The 15,346-nt window shown below is 37.7% G+C and overlaps 1 pseudogene; it reads right to left on the bottom strand.

Annotated features, from left to right (window-relative positions):
• Positions 1 to 15,346, bottom strand: part of LOC125250791 — a 79,305-nt pseudogene that overhangs the window by 23,255 nt on the left and 40,704 nt on the right.

Here is a 15,346-nt window from a genome sequence, read left to right on the forward strand (position 1 = left end):
TTTTGCCATTTCCTTTAGCCTCATTTAAAATATTAATAAAATATTGTGCCTTAGCCTGCTGTAATGTCTTAACCACCTTATGTCTTAAGCAATTAAACATAAGTCGATCCTGTCATAAAACAGATTTTATAGCTTTTTTTAGAACATTATCACGCTTTTTCATGAGCATCCATACCTCTTCCGAAATCCATGGTAGGTTATTCTTTCTATGCCTATTTCTAACTAATTTTGTATATTTATTTGGTAACACTTTACTTGAAGGGGTGTGCATAAGACTGACATGACACCTTCATAATCATGACATTACACATGTCATGAATATGAAGGAGGTTTTTTGAATGTTTATGACAACTGTCATTAAGTGTCATTTGCTCAATTATGTCATTTTTAATGCAAAGATGACATTGTTTGAGATGTCCGAGTTATGACAACTTGACATAAACCAATACATCATAACCTGTCAGTGTCTTTGTCATGACAACTTGACATTATTTAGCTTTATGGGTTAACATTACATTAAACTGTCATGTGGTTGGTTTTGACATTGGCTGTCATGAGGCCATTATAATAGTGTCATGAATATGTATCATGAGCTCAAGTACAGTGGTACAAATTGAACTTGTCATTAAAATGTCATTAAGTGACAGTACTCTGACAAATAATTTTATAACAGCGTCATGACTATTTTTATTTCATGTTTTTTTTGTTTTTGTATTTTGTTTTTTTACGTTTCCACCAAAAGAAGGTCAGATAATAGACAATTTCAAATTTCTTAAAAAAAAGATGACACTGTTATAAAATAATGGTAACACTTTATTTTAGAGTCTTTTAACTAGTTGCTTATTACTATTAGCATTCATATGGCTAAAATATTGGCTATTTATTAGTACTTATAAAGCACATATTAATGCCTTATTCTGCATGATCTTATTCTACATTCTTAATCCTACCCAATACCTAAACATAACAATTAACTATAATAAGCAGTAAATTAAGAGTTTATTGAGGGAAAAGTCATAGTTAATCATTTATATATGTGTTCCCTATACTGAAGTGTTACCAAAATAATGTAATGGAATGTTAACCCATAAAGCTAAGTAGTTTTTTAAGTTTGATAACTAATCTGCTATGTCATGTTTATGGCAGGTTATGATGTTTTGCTAATGTCATGACATGTGTCATGTCAAGATTATGAAGGTGTCATGTCAGTCTTATGCACACCCCTTCAAGTAAAGTGTTACCATTTATTTTTTATATTTTTTATCTCCTCTATAAACATTTTATACCCTGTTTCCAAGTCTTTAGCATAACCTCAGTTTTATTCTCATTCAAACACGTCTATGTTTTAACATCCAAAAGGCAAGTGGCCAACTGTTCTAGACATCATTCTTATGTTTAAGAGGAAAATATATTTGTGTGTTGTCTGCATAACAATGATAATTTAAGCCATACATTTCAAAGATAGTACCAAGAGGAAGAATGTATAAAGAGAATAACATAACAGCTAGTGTGGAGCCTTGAGGACTCCCACAGGTCAACGGTACAGAAGAAGAAATTTACCAATATCAACACTCTGGAGTTGGGAAACACTGGATTTTTTTCACATTGCAGAAACCTACACACTTAAAATACTTAATTTTTGTTCAAACTTACAAGTGTTAGACATTGACAGAAACTTTATTTGTGTACACTCACAAAAAAAAAAAAAAAAATGTTGTGCTTTTATAAAATAAATAAAATCAGATCAGATGATATAATTGGGGTTAGAATTTGCGAATCAGCTGATAGCGGAGCTTGACTACGAGGCTTGCCTGAACTAACACAGAATGCTTGATTTGTGGAGAGCATTGAAAATCTAGAGCAGTTTTTAGACCATTATTTTTATGGACGCAACATCATGCCTCAACCGCAGAAAAAGCACCAGCAGGAGGACTCAGCAGAGGCAGAGGACAACACTACAACAGTGGATTCCTGCTGGAATCCATTAAAAACTTGCCATTCTTACATGAAGTAAATTAATGAATTTAAGAGAATAAACAAATGAAAGAAACTATCCTGGATCTCCAGTGCCGAAGCATGCAAGATAATTTGATATTCTCAGACAAACCCGGAACAACACAAGGAAACCTGGAAGAGACCATTAAAGAATTTATGCATTCCACTTTAAAAATACCCATGAAACTGTCAATACAATCTCCTTTCATCGTGTACACCGGATCGGTCAAATAAACATGGATCACAAACGACTTTGTTCAATAGTGGTAAAATTTGAACATCATAAACAAAGAACTAGTGAAAAATGAAAGACGGGAATTATGAGGCTCACATTTCGGGCTAAATGACCAGTTCCCTCGAGAAATCCAAAAACGATGGACAAAAACGGGATGACGGAAAAAACTGATTCCAATAATGAAGCAACAACGGAAAGAAGGCAAACGAGCAATACTCAATATAAACAAACTGTATGTAAAATGGACAGCTTTACAGAAGCTCTAACACTACCTGGATTTAAAACACTACAGCACAAGACCAACATATTGCCAAATTAAGTGTATGGAGAAAAAAAAAGCCAATGTCTGCACTTCACACTCTATAAATAAACGTTTTCTATATACTCCACTCATTTCACTTTATTTCTTCAACTGTAAACTTTATTTGCTAAATCTTGGTCCATATATCAAACATGCTTGCACACATATAGACCTCATTGGGCCAAACAACTTTCGTGCTGTAAGTTATATGCCGGCTCAATAGGAAGTCGGCTATTACGGGTTGTTTGAAAAACGCATGCTCTGGAATTTGATGTACTCCTCCTAGGTGATTAATCCGATCACCACCAAACTCGGTCAGCATGAAAGCAAGACAATGATGATGCTAAATTTTCAGTGGATTTCTGATATCTCAAATGGTTTAGCCATGGCGAGGCAGAGAATTTATGGCGAGAAAAGGGAAACAGGAAGTGTTATAACTTCTGCATACATTATTTGATTTTGATGAAACTTCGGATATGTGTTCATTGTACAAGGCTGATCACATGGATGTGACTATTGTGAGTCAAAGTTATAGCACCACCAACTGGCAGCAGGAAGTGTGTCACTTTCAACATGCTTTGAGATCACCCTCTTATTTTTACCCAATTTGCTATAACAGGGTTTCTACAGGTCAAATCTAATCTAATTTAAAGGTGCCCTAGAACTTCTTTTTAAAAGATGTAATATAAGTCTAAGGTGTCCCCTGAATGTGTCTGTGAAGTTTCAGCTCAAAATACCCCACAGATTTTTTTAATTCATTTTTTTAACTGCCTGTTTTTGGGCATCATTAACTATGCACCGATATATAGGTTACGAGATTTATAAAGAATGAAGTTGTGTTTATGAATTATAGAGACTGCAAGTGTTTAAAAATGAAAATAGCGACGGCTCTTGTCTCCGTGAATACAGTAATTATATATTATATATTATTACAGTTCATTATTAAAAATGATTCTTCATTTATTAATAATTTTACACTCACAGAGCTTTCCTGCAGTTGATCACAGCTGGTATCAGTCTTCTTCTACCCTCATCTGATGTGTTGTATTTCTTGAGGTTCAGCTCATCCAGCACCTCCTCTGACATCTGAATCATGTAGGCGATTGCTGAGCAGTGACCAGGAGAGAGTTTCTCCTCTGAGTGTTTGTCTGATTTCACAAACTCCTGAATCTCTCTGGACAGAGACTGATCTTTGACTTCCAGCAGACAGAGGAACAGATTTATTGATTGGTCAGCTGAGAGATTATTATTTGGATCTTTGATCTTGCCTTTAATGTATTTTGAAATCCTCCCGATTCTCTCTGAGCTTTTCTCTGTGTGTGTCAGTAGATCCTGTAAAAGTATCTGATTGGACTCCTGTGAGACGCCCAGTAGGAACCGCAGGAACAGATCCAGCTGTCCATTCTCACTCTTGAGGGCTTTATCTACTGCTGATGTTAGTAGATCATACAGAGAGTTAAATCTGGAAACTCTAAATTTGTGCAGTGATTCAATGTTCTTGACCACATATGAGTAAAACAGATAGAAAGCAGCAAGAAACTCCTGAAAGCTCAGATGAATGAAGCTGTAGACTTTCCTCTGATGAATCGCTGATTCCTCCTTAAAGATCTCAGTGCAAATCCCAGAATACACTGAGGCGTCAGTGACGTCTATGCCGCTCTCTCTCAGGTCCTCCTCATAGAACATCACATTGCCCTTCATCAGCTGATTGAAAGCCACTTCAGCAAGTTTCACAATCACTTCTCTGTTGGACGGCAGAAGTTTTTTTTGTTTTCTCTTATTATTTTCATACTTCTGATTCCTCATGTTGATCTGAATCAGCAGGAAGTGGATGTACATTTCAGTCAGAGTTTGAGGGATTTCTGCACTCAGATCTTCTTTCAGGAGCTTCTGAAGCACAGTGGATGAGATCCAGCAGAAGACGGGTATGTGGCACATGATGTGGAGGCTTCTTGCTCTTCTGATGTGTGAGATGATTCTGCTGGCTTGATGCTCGTCACTGATTCTCTTCCTGAAATATTCCTCCTTCTGAAGCTCATTGAATCCCTGAATCTCTGTCAGACGGTTGATGTATTTGGAGGGGATCTGATTGGCTGCTGCTGGTCTGGAGGTGATCCAGATGAGAGCAGAGGGAAGCAGCCCTCCTGTAATGAGCTTTGACATCAATACACCTACTGATGAAGTCTCAGTCACATCAGAAACTTTCTGAGCATCTGAAAACATCAGTGTGCTTCTGCTTTCATCCAGACCATCAAAGATGAACACAACTTTACACTCCTCATAAATCTTTGAGTCTAGATCTTGAAGTTCAGGATGAAAGTCCAGCAGAAGTCTGTGAAGACTGTACTGATGATCTTGGATCAAGTTCATCTCTCTAAATGGAAGTACAAACATGAAATCTACATCCTGATTGGCTTTTCCCTCTGCCCAGTCCAGAATGAACTTCTGCACAGAGACGGTTTTTCCGATTCCAGCGATGCCTTTAGTAAGAACAGTCTTGATTTGTTGTTTCTCCTCACTTCCTGGTTCAGGTGAGCCTCTAAAGATGTCATTGCAGTCGATTGGAGTGTCTTGTGAGTGTTGTGTTCTGGCTGTTTTCTCCATCTGTAAAACCTCATATTGTTCATTCACTCCTTCACTCTCTCCCTCTATGATGTAGAGCTGTGTGTAGATCCTGTTCAGGAGGGTTTCATTCTCTTGGAGTTTAATTCCCTCAAATAATCTCTCATACTTGTTCTTCATGCTGGTTTTGTGCTGGTCTTTGACTCTCTGTAGTTCATCATCTACTGGCTGAGGAGAATTCCGCTCTCCAGTCTGATCATCTCCATTGGCACTGGTGAAACAACAAAAGAACAGATTTAAAAATATGAAAAAATAAAGGATTTAATGTATAAATTAAAATCTAAATCAGTACTTTTCAATCTTGTATTTTCTGCATAATGTCTTTCATTTTAGTTTTTGCAGTGCACATTGTTCCAAAAGCAGCTTCACAGAAAACAGAAAAAGAAAAAAACAAACAAAAAAAACAGAGAAAGAAAAGGAAAACAGTGTTTCAGTTCTTCAGTAAGCAGCAAAAGAGACCAGGAACAAACTCACTAAGAGGTTTAAGGAATGAGGAAGAAACAAAAACCTTATACTCAAGCTAACTGCAAAGATTCTGTTAGCCAATAAGTTTCTTGTATCTGGACATTGGGATCGAAGTTATGGAAGCCCTATACGACCATGGATTAATATAATTTTTTCTCTTTCTTGTTTTCTCATCATCACAACTTTTCTTGTGATCTCGAGATCACAACTTAATTTTCTCAGTAATTATATGAATTAATAACATTCAGAAAGTTAAGAAATATTAATTTAATCTTCAGAATTTGTTAATATTAAATTGAGTAATGTTGGGGGAGGAGGAAGATGGCATCATAGAGTAGACACGTCTTTTGGCAAGCTCCCGTGACATTAGTTCAAATATTCGGTTAATTTATATTTTCACTCAGTGAAATTATTCTGCTTGGTTAGATGGTTATTGTGCCATGTCTTTGGATCAATATTTTTCAAAAGGTTCTGACAGAATGCCCAAAGCTAAGAAGATTGTGCCAAAAAGTTAAGTTACTGCTATCAGCGGTGATGAGCATGATGTGAGCATGAAGAGTAGCAAGGAGAGTTCCAACTCAACTTTGCTTAAGCTTTGGACAAATTAAATGGAAACATTATTAAGGTAATAAATGAGAAAGTGAATACTGTTCTAGCCGTGATAAACGATCAAACTGTTCAGTTCCAGGCCCTGGTGAAGTGAGTGGGCCAGGCGAAGGAACGAATCGCCGGTGTGGAAAATTCAACAGAATCACTGCAGGCTACGGTGGTTGATCTTCAAAAGAAAGTGAGAGAAATGTCAACACACATCGACGATTTGGAGACTCGTGGGCGCAGGTGTAATTTGCGTCTATTTGGTTTGTGTGTCAGATACGCCAGGCTCTACCCTCACACAGACACAGCACACATCATCACCGGAGTACTAACCACGCACACCTGACATCAATCAACACCCTCATCAGCAGCACCATAAAAGACTCACGCTCTCACTAAGTCACTGTCCGGTCTCGTTTGCACATAGCACTTACCTATATGCTTACCTCAAGGACTCCTCCGAAGATACTCACCTGTCTCCAGCGTGTTCCCTCGTCTCCTAGTGTTCTCCTTGTCCTCCATGAGTTCAACTGTGTCTGCTCAGTTTCAAGTCTGCCATCGATCTGCCATTCCTGCAATACAAGACAAGTATCAGTTCTACATCCATATCTGCCAACGTATCTACTTGCATTCACTCACCTGCACTCTGTCTGCCATCCTGGTTGTTTCAATAAACTATATTACCAGTATTCCTGTGTCGCTGTCCACTTCTGTGAATTTAACAGTTTGCAGGAGGGAATGGAATGCAGTGATCTGGTTCATTTCTTTGAAAGGTGGCTGCTCGATTACTTAAAGATTGAAATTAAAGCAGCTCGTCATGTTGGTACCGATCCCGAAAGGAGCACAGACGCATGTCAGAGGATTTCATTCTTCAACGTTTTTTCTGCGATGGTGATAAAGAAATGCAAGGCTTTCGACGATATCAAAAAGCAATTGCACAAGTAGTAGTTTGGGTATGCCCTGCTGTATCCTGCAACTTTGAGGCTGACCATCAATGGGACAGTGAAGCGTTTCGACTCACCAGATGACGTGCACTGTAAAAAAAAATCCAACTTGCAAAAAGTTGTAATAACTATTATCTATTAGTTAACTGGACAATAAAAAAAAAAAAAAAAAAGTTGACTTAAGTGGAAATAAGTTGGTTCAAAAATTGTCTGACCAACTTAATTTTAATTGTTGACTGGACATACACATGCAAGTTTACAAGCACACATGTTGGTTTGGTGGTTGGAGCAGCAACGCTGTAACATACATTGGAGCTCATGTGGAATGATAGCGCCATTTTTATTGTCAGTCAAACGTGCAGTACGACATCACAACAAACTTCATATTAAAGTAAGTATCTTTATTGTATGGCCTGGTTTTGAAACTACAGTCATAATTAAGTAATGTAGTGTTGTGAACAACAGTCAAGATGGCATTCCAGGGACCAGTTTACGACAGGGCCCCTCTCTAACTGCTGGTGTGTAGGAAGATGTGCCACACCGTGATTGGATCTTTGGTGAATGAACATAAACAAATGTTCAGCAACATCAGATAAGATGTTGGGACAACTACCAGACACCTCTTCCAGAGCAGGAAGGGGGACCTTCTGCACCCACCAAAACCAAGGAGAAGACTTCTCATTGGATGACACATTGACTCTAACCATTAAACTCATTCCTAAGGTTTAGGCAAGGACTACCATAAAAATTCCTTCAGGACCTCCTGGATGGAGCAGCAGTGACCAAAATAAAGAGAGGCCACAGAGATATATCTAAATCCATTCATACCTATGTTTGGAGGACTTAATTTGATCTAAACTGCTTCACATCCACTCCATCTTCATGCATCTTCATGCAAAGATGACTGTTAAAAAAGCAGGTCATGGGACAGACCTGTTAACAGATAAACAAATGCATGGACGATGATTTAACCATTTCATATTGTGTTTGGTGTCTATCTGTTCCCTACGATGCCTTTAATAATTTGAAAGAGGTTTGGTAATGAAATAATGCATGGGTAAAATGTTAAAGACACTATTTTAACACTGTACTTTATGCTATGCAAATGAGTTCCACACTAGGGTGGGCAACACCGGGGCTGCTTCAGATAACAGTAGCCAATCACACTCCAGGATCGGCAAGGCGCCACATTTCAATCTCCTCCTCATCAGAAAGGGATAAATATGTCCCCCGGGTAGACACACCCTTGTTCTGCGTTTCCAGCTCGACGGGGAAGGAGACATTAACAGACACTCCACGTCCTGAGTTTCTGTCCTGATGAGGAAAGAGACTACAAGACGGTTAAGGTGAAGCTTTCGCGAGCAAAACCTTTTACATTGCTTCCAGCTGCACTCTAGGTGCGAAAGGGCCCCAGCATTGAGGGACTTCATCTGACCCTTACGGCTGCTACAGCAGCGCAGCCCAGTCCGCAAAGGACCTCTGCATCGGCAGACATTGCTTGTACCACACGGCTCCTCAGCGACGCAGCCAGCCTGCATAGGAACCTGTGAAGATTCATCTGACCCAGCTGCCCAGTCCATCCTAAAGGACCCGCTTGGCACAACCGAAGTTCAGCATCCTCCAGCCCAGCGTGGCACGACTACTGGATCGCAACTCCGTGCCTTCCCACTGCACGCAGCCTGCATCATCAGTGGAAGACGTCTCTGCTACCGGATTGATCACCCGACTGTGTGGAACGTAAATATAAACTTACCAAACCTCTTTTCTAGAGACCTTGGCATTAGTTTATACATGCAGCATATGTTATTCTAACCTGTTTAGATAACAGTTACTTGAGGTCAGCTTGTTACAAATAATAGGGATATTATTTGTTGAATGATAAATAAGCAATTATTTATCACCATTTTACCAGAGCCATTAGGTGGCTTCCATAAGCATTCCCATACGATTCTCTTCCATCCTACATTCAGTTCAACAGCATTGCATTTATCCATTCTGTGTTCACTTTATTTATTTGTTTCTTTTGATTTAATTCAGTATTCTCCTGTGATTATTATTTTACTATCTTTTAGAAGTGCATATTCATTATTTCATTATTCATCATTGTGGTATTTACTCTTGCATGTCTATTGTTAATAAATTTTATTGATTTTATTACAACTGTGTCTTCCTTGTGTTAATGATCAAAGACTCTACTAGTTGACCGGACTCTCACAAAACCTTCAGATAAATCAGTTGACCGACTCCCTCCATTTTATATTAATTCTGAATTATTGAACAGCTCTTTTGGAGTGTTCTTAAATTGTTAAGATAGTATTCTTAACTGGTGCCCCGTATTACAAAAGGGGGAGGGGTCATCTGATACACTCATAACCACACCTTAAGAGACATGTGATCAAAAATCACTACGTCACCGGTGAATGGAGTAAAAATCACTACAGTAGTGTCACTGGGCAAGCTTATTTTAAATCAATTTTGCAAGAACTCATCAAGGAGAAAATATGTTGCAATCTCAGTTTTATATCTTGTACATCTTAACTTCATGTTTTGCAATCCTGGCTATATTTTTCAAAGACTTGACTTAAAATATAATCGTATTACATCACAGAAAACGCTGTTGGAGCTCACATGGAATGATAGCACCATACAGTACAAGATCACGACAAACTTAATCTTTTAGACTTTATTGTTTAAAGTAAGTATCTTATTCATTTTATTATATTCATTAGATTGTTAAAATGTTTGTAAAACATTAGTTTGATCATTAAGCATTGTTTGCCACATCAATACTAGTTTTACTTGATCTCAGTGCTGCGTTCAACACTATAGATCATAAAATACAAAATTACACTGGTATTCAGGGCCAGGCATTACGGTGGTTTAGGTCATACCTTTCAGACGGTCACAATTTGGTTATATATAAATGGGAAAAATCTAAGATCACGATAGTAAACTATGGAGTGGCGCAAGGATCAGTGTTAGGCCCTCTGCTATTTTCAATCTACATGCTGCCACTCGGCAATATTATAAGAAAACATGGAATTAGTTTCCACTGCTATGCCGATGATACTCAGTTATATATTTCAACACAACCAGATGAAATCTCTAAATTATCCAATCTGACAGAATGTGTTAAAGAAGTAAAACATTGGATGACTAGTAATTTTCTTCTATTAAATTCAGATAAGACTGAAGTATTACTTATTGGGCCAAAAACCTGTACACAGAATCTCTCACACTACAATCTGCATTTAGAAGGATGTACTGTTACTCCATCCTCGACAGTTAAAGACCTGGGTGTTATATTAGACAGCAACTTGTCCTTTGAAAATCATATTTCATATGTTACAAAAACAGCCTTCTTCCACCTCAGAAACATTGCTAAGATTCGGAATATGTTATCTATTTCTGATGCAGAAAAGTTAGTTCATGCTTTCATGACGTCTCGACTAGATTACTGTAATGCATTATTAGCTGGTTGTCCTGCTTCCTCAATAAATAAGCTACAATTAGTACAAAATGCAGCTGCTAGAGTTCTTACCAGGTCAAGAAAATATGATCATATAACACCAATTTTATCATCTCTACACTGGTTACCCATTAAGTTCCGTATCGATTATAAAGTTTTGCTAATGACCTATAAGGCTCTAAATGGTTTAGCTCCTGTGTACTTAACTTAAGACGATAACTCGAGACTTAGGCAGATGTTCAACGTTTGGTAAATTTCTATTAAAAACCATACATTTCGTTTTATTTGTATTTAAAACTAGGTGAAGACTAGAGAAAGCATGTTGGATACGAGTAAAACTGGCCTGCAGTAAGGACAGTGCGATAGTCAGGGAAGAATTAAATGAATAAATAATAGTGTCATCAGCATATAAGTGTATGTAAGAATCACCTGCAGCAAAAGCAATATCGTTAACAAATATTAAAAAGTAAAGGCCCCAGTATGCTTCCTTGTGGGACCCCTTTAAATAGAGGCAGGGGATCTGACCCAAACCCCTCCACCTTTACTGATTGTGAGCGACCAGTGCAGTAACTCTTGAACCAAGCTAGACAGCTCTCGGAGAGTCCAATACCTCGTAGTTTATCCAGCAATAATTCATGGTCCACGGAGTCAAAAGCCTTTGCCAGGTCAACGAATGCAGCTACACAATATTCCTTGTTGTCAATGGCACATATGATGTCATTGACAACCTTAAGTGTAGCAGTGATACAACTATGACCGGATCTGAAGCCAGACTGAAACTGATTAAAAACATTATGAGTCTCCAAATGGTGCGTGAGCTGCTTATTGACCAACTTCTCTAATACTTTAGAGAGACAAGGCAAAATGGAAATAGGTCTATAGCAGTTTAAATCTGAGTTATCACCCACTTTGAAAAGTGGGGTTACAGCAGCAGATTTCCAATCCCTTGGGAAAACACCAGTACGGAGTGAAAGATTAAAAATGCAAGTGATAGGCGCTGCAATAATATAAGCTGATATCTTTAAAAATCAGAGATGTATAGTAACAAAGTAGAACTACTTCACTACTGTACTTAAGTACTAAAAGGCGGTATCTGTACTTTACTAGAGTATTATTTTTTTCTCCTACTTCCACTTTTACTTCAGTACATATTTTCGATGAGTTTAATACTTTTACTCTGATATTTTTTTATGTGCTGCATCGTTACTCGTTACTATTATAAAAATGTTACGAATCATTCCATTCCAAACCCACATTACCACTGCCAGAACGGTGGATGGCAGGTTTGATGAAGCTGGCACATCACTGAGCGAATCAAGCGATTAAGAAGACTGCGCGTGCTCCCGTTCTGCCTTTTGATCAGCGAAAAAGATGGACGAACCAAAAACACCACCTTCATCCCATCAGTAAGTTAAGCCCTTTTGCTAACTAGCGACATGCTGCGGTGTTCACTTAACGTTAACTAGCTGGCTATCATAAAGGCTGTCACGCAGCGCGTTGAATGGTATTTTTGACCCATCACTAATGTCAACTTTCTCTTATTTTATGACAGCCTACTGTTGCCAAAAATAAATCGTAGAGCATGTCTCCTTTGGTGCTGCTTAATCACACGCCCGTTTTTATAGTGTAGTAGTGTTTTATAGGTTAATGGTAGTATAGATTTACACTGACATAAAGCAGGAGTTTTCCTGCACTGAAATGTTTTTTGGCGGCTGCCAAAGCCTTATTTGTTCGGTGAGTGATGTAGAATAGAATGACTGCTGCACTTGTCAGGGCGCATATAAGAACGAGCAGTGAGAGAGAGAGAGAGAGCCCCGGCCGCGCGCGCGCATTCACCGTCTTAAAACAACACGAGCGCTGTCTTGCTCTCAAATTGCTCTCTATTTGTTTACATAGTTAATGTGCACTGTCAAGTAACATATACAAACAATGAACAGCTGTATTTTTATTAACTAAGATTAACCATGATCAATACATTTGTTACTGTATTTATTAATCTTTGTTAGTTCATGTTGGTTATTAGTCTAATACATTAACTAATGTAATGTTAACAAATCAAACCGTATTATAAAGTGTTACAAACAAATCATTTACTCAGAACACCTCTTGAAATGAGAATATAAGTGTGCTTACCCCATTTTTTTTAGTAAGAGTGGTTAGTAAGATTTAATCTTAATGAACTACAGTATTTTCAGGTTATTTATATGACAATGTGTAGAAAAATTACCTAAAAAAAAATTTAGCCTAGTTTAGACTGGAGTGAGGTGAAAACAGAAAAAAGTGCAAAGCATGTTGTTGTTGTTGTTGTTAGCTAGCTGTTAATTTTATTCAATTGTATATGGTAGAAAATTACACTATTAGTCAAAATAAACTTTTTGGTAATGAAATCAAAGTGCTGACAACAAACAAAGCATCTCAAGTGGTACTTAATCACACTTAATCTGTTTTTGTTTACAAAAAGTTACAGCCAAAGGAATTGTGATTGTCCTTTAGGTTTATCATTTGAAATAATAAAAACAATATGATGTTCAAACTTTTGACTACTTTCTTTAATAACTACATAACACAATAGGCTACTTGTACTTTTACTTTCAGTACTTGAGTAGTAAATATTAAAATAAACTACTTGCAATACTTAAGTACAAAAAATGTTGAGTACTATAGTACTTCTACTTAAAGGTGCCCTAGATTGTTTTTTTACAAGATGTAATATAAGTCCTAGGTGTCCCCTGAATGTGTCTGTGAAGTTTCAGCTCAAAATACCCCATAGATTTTTTTAAATTAATTTTTTTAACTGCCTATTTTTGGGCATCATTAACTATGCATGGATTTTTTCAGCGTGGCCCCTTTAAGAGATGCGCTCCGTCTGCCACACGAGCTCTCGACTATATATACATCGCATAAACAAAGTTCACACAGCTAATATAACCCTCAAATGGATCTTTACAAGATGTTCGTCATGCACGCTGTATGCATGCTTCGAATTATGTGAGTAAAGTATTTATTTGGATGGTTACGTTTGATTCTGTGTGAGTTTGAGGCTATGCTCTGTGGCTAAAGCTAACATTACACACTGTTGGAGAGATTTATAAAGAATGAAGTTGTGTTTATGTGTTGTTCTTGCTTGCTTACCTAGTCTGTGCACAGATCCAGACGTTAATACTGCCTTTCCTTGTCTAATGCGTCGAACATGGGCTGGCATTATGCAAATATTGGGGTCATACATATTAATGATCCCGACTGTTACGTAACAGTCGGTGTTATGTTGAGATCCGAGTGTTTTCCGGAAGTCTTTTAAACAAATGAGATTTACATAAGAAAGAGGAAACAATGGGGTTTGAAACTCAATGTATGTCTTTTCCATGTACTGAACTCTTGTTATTTAACTATGCTGAGATAAATTCAAATTCTGATTCTAGGGCACCTTTAAGTGTGGTGCTTAAAGAGCACTTCAACTTCTACTCAAGTCACTTTTTTGATAGAGCACTTGTACTTTTACTCAAGTCTGGGTCTCTAGTACTTTATACATCTCTGTTAAAAATAATGAGTCTAATTCGTCCAATCCAGCAGATTTGTGAGTATCCAGATTAAGTAGTTCCTTGAGTACTTCAATCTCTTGTATTGACTGAAAGGAAAAGGAGTAGGAACCTGAAACCGGTGAATCCCTAACAGGTGCCAAATTGGCAGAAGAACATGTAGAAATACTGGAACTATTTTCGTAGGCACAACCAGCATTAACAAAATGTCGGTTAAACTGATTAACCATTTTGGATTTGTCTGTGATAACACCATCATGTTTAATTACAGTGGGCAAACGGAAAGAGATGTTTTCATTTTCCATTGTTCTGATGGTATTCCAGAGTTTTCGAGGATCAGAGCCATTAACAGTCAAACGGTGCTTGAAATAACTTGATTTTGCCTGTCTGATAGACTGAGTACATTTATTTTGCATAGCCCTGTATGATTGCCAGTCAGAGATATTATTAGAAGTCTTTGCTTTGCGCCATAGAGTGTGTTTTTGGCGAATAAGCTCGGACAGATCTGGACTGAACCAAGGGCTGAGACGATTTTTTACTCTAAACTTTTTAAGAGGGGCATGTTTGTTCAAAACAGTACTGAACAAAAGTTTAAAATATGCCCACGCCTCATCAACATCAGGAATAAGCCCAATTCTAAACCAGTCCATAACAAACAGGTCGTTCAGAAAAGCCTGTTCATTAAACTTTTTCAAAAAACGTTTAAAAACAAGCACTGGAGGATTTCTTAAGGTGGAGCCCTTGCGGACACAGGCTATAGTACAGTGGTCACTAAGGCTTTGACAGAACACTCCAGATGTGTACCTCTCTGGCCTATTAGTAAGAATAATGTCGATTAATGAGCCAGATTCCATAGTCTTAGAATTAAGTCTTGTTGGGGCCTGCACAATCTTGGACAGGTTCAGCGCATCTAGTTGTAATTTTAAGGATGATGGAGGATCAAACATATTCTAGTTCAAGTCCCCTAACAAAATAAATTCAGAGGAGATGTAAGGAGCAATTATTTCACTCAAAACAGTCAAAGCACATGCAGGAGCAGAGGGTGGTATATAACAACCAGCAACAGTAATAAATACATTTTTAAATAAGGCAATTTTTAAGAGTATTAACTCAAACTGTTTAGCAACAGATTTTAAAGAAATTACTGAACATTGTAAATTATCCTTGCAATAGACAGCAACCCCC

The sequence above is a fragment of the Megalobrama amblycephala genome, linkage group LG17 (assembly GCF_018812025.1).
Source record: "Megalobrama amblycephala isolate DHTTF-2021 linkage group LG17, ASM1881202v1, whole genome shotgun sequence".
In the NCBI taxonomy this organism is placed as follows: Eukaryota; Metazoa; Chordata; class Actinopteri; order Cypriniformes; family Xenocyprididae; genus Megalobrama; species Megalobrama amblycephala.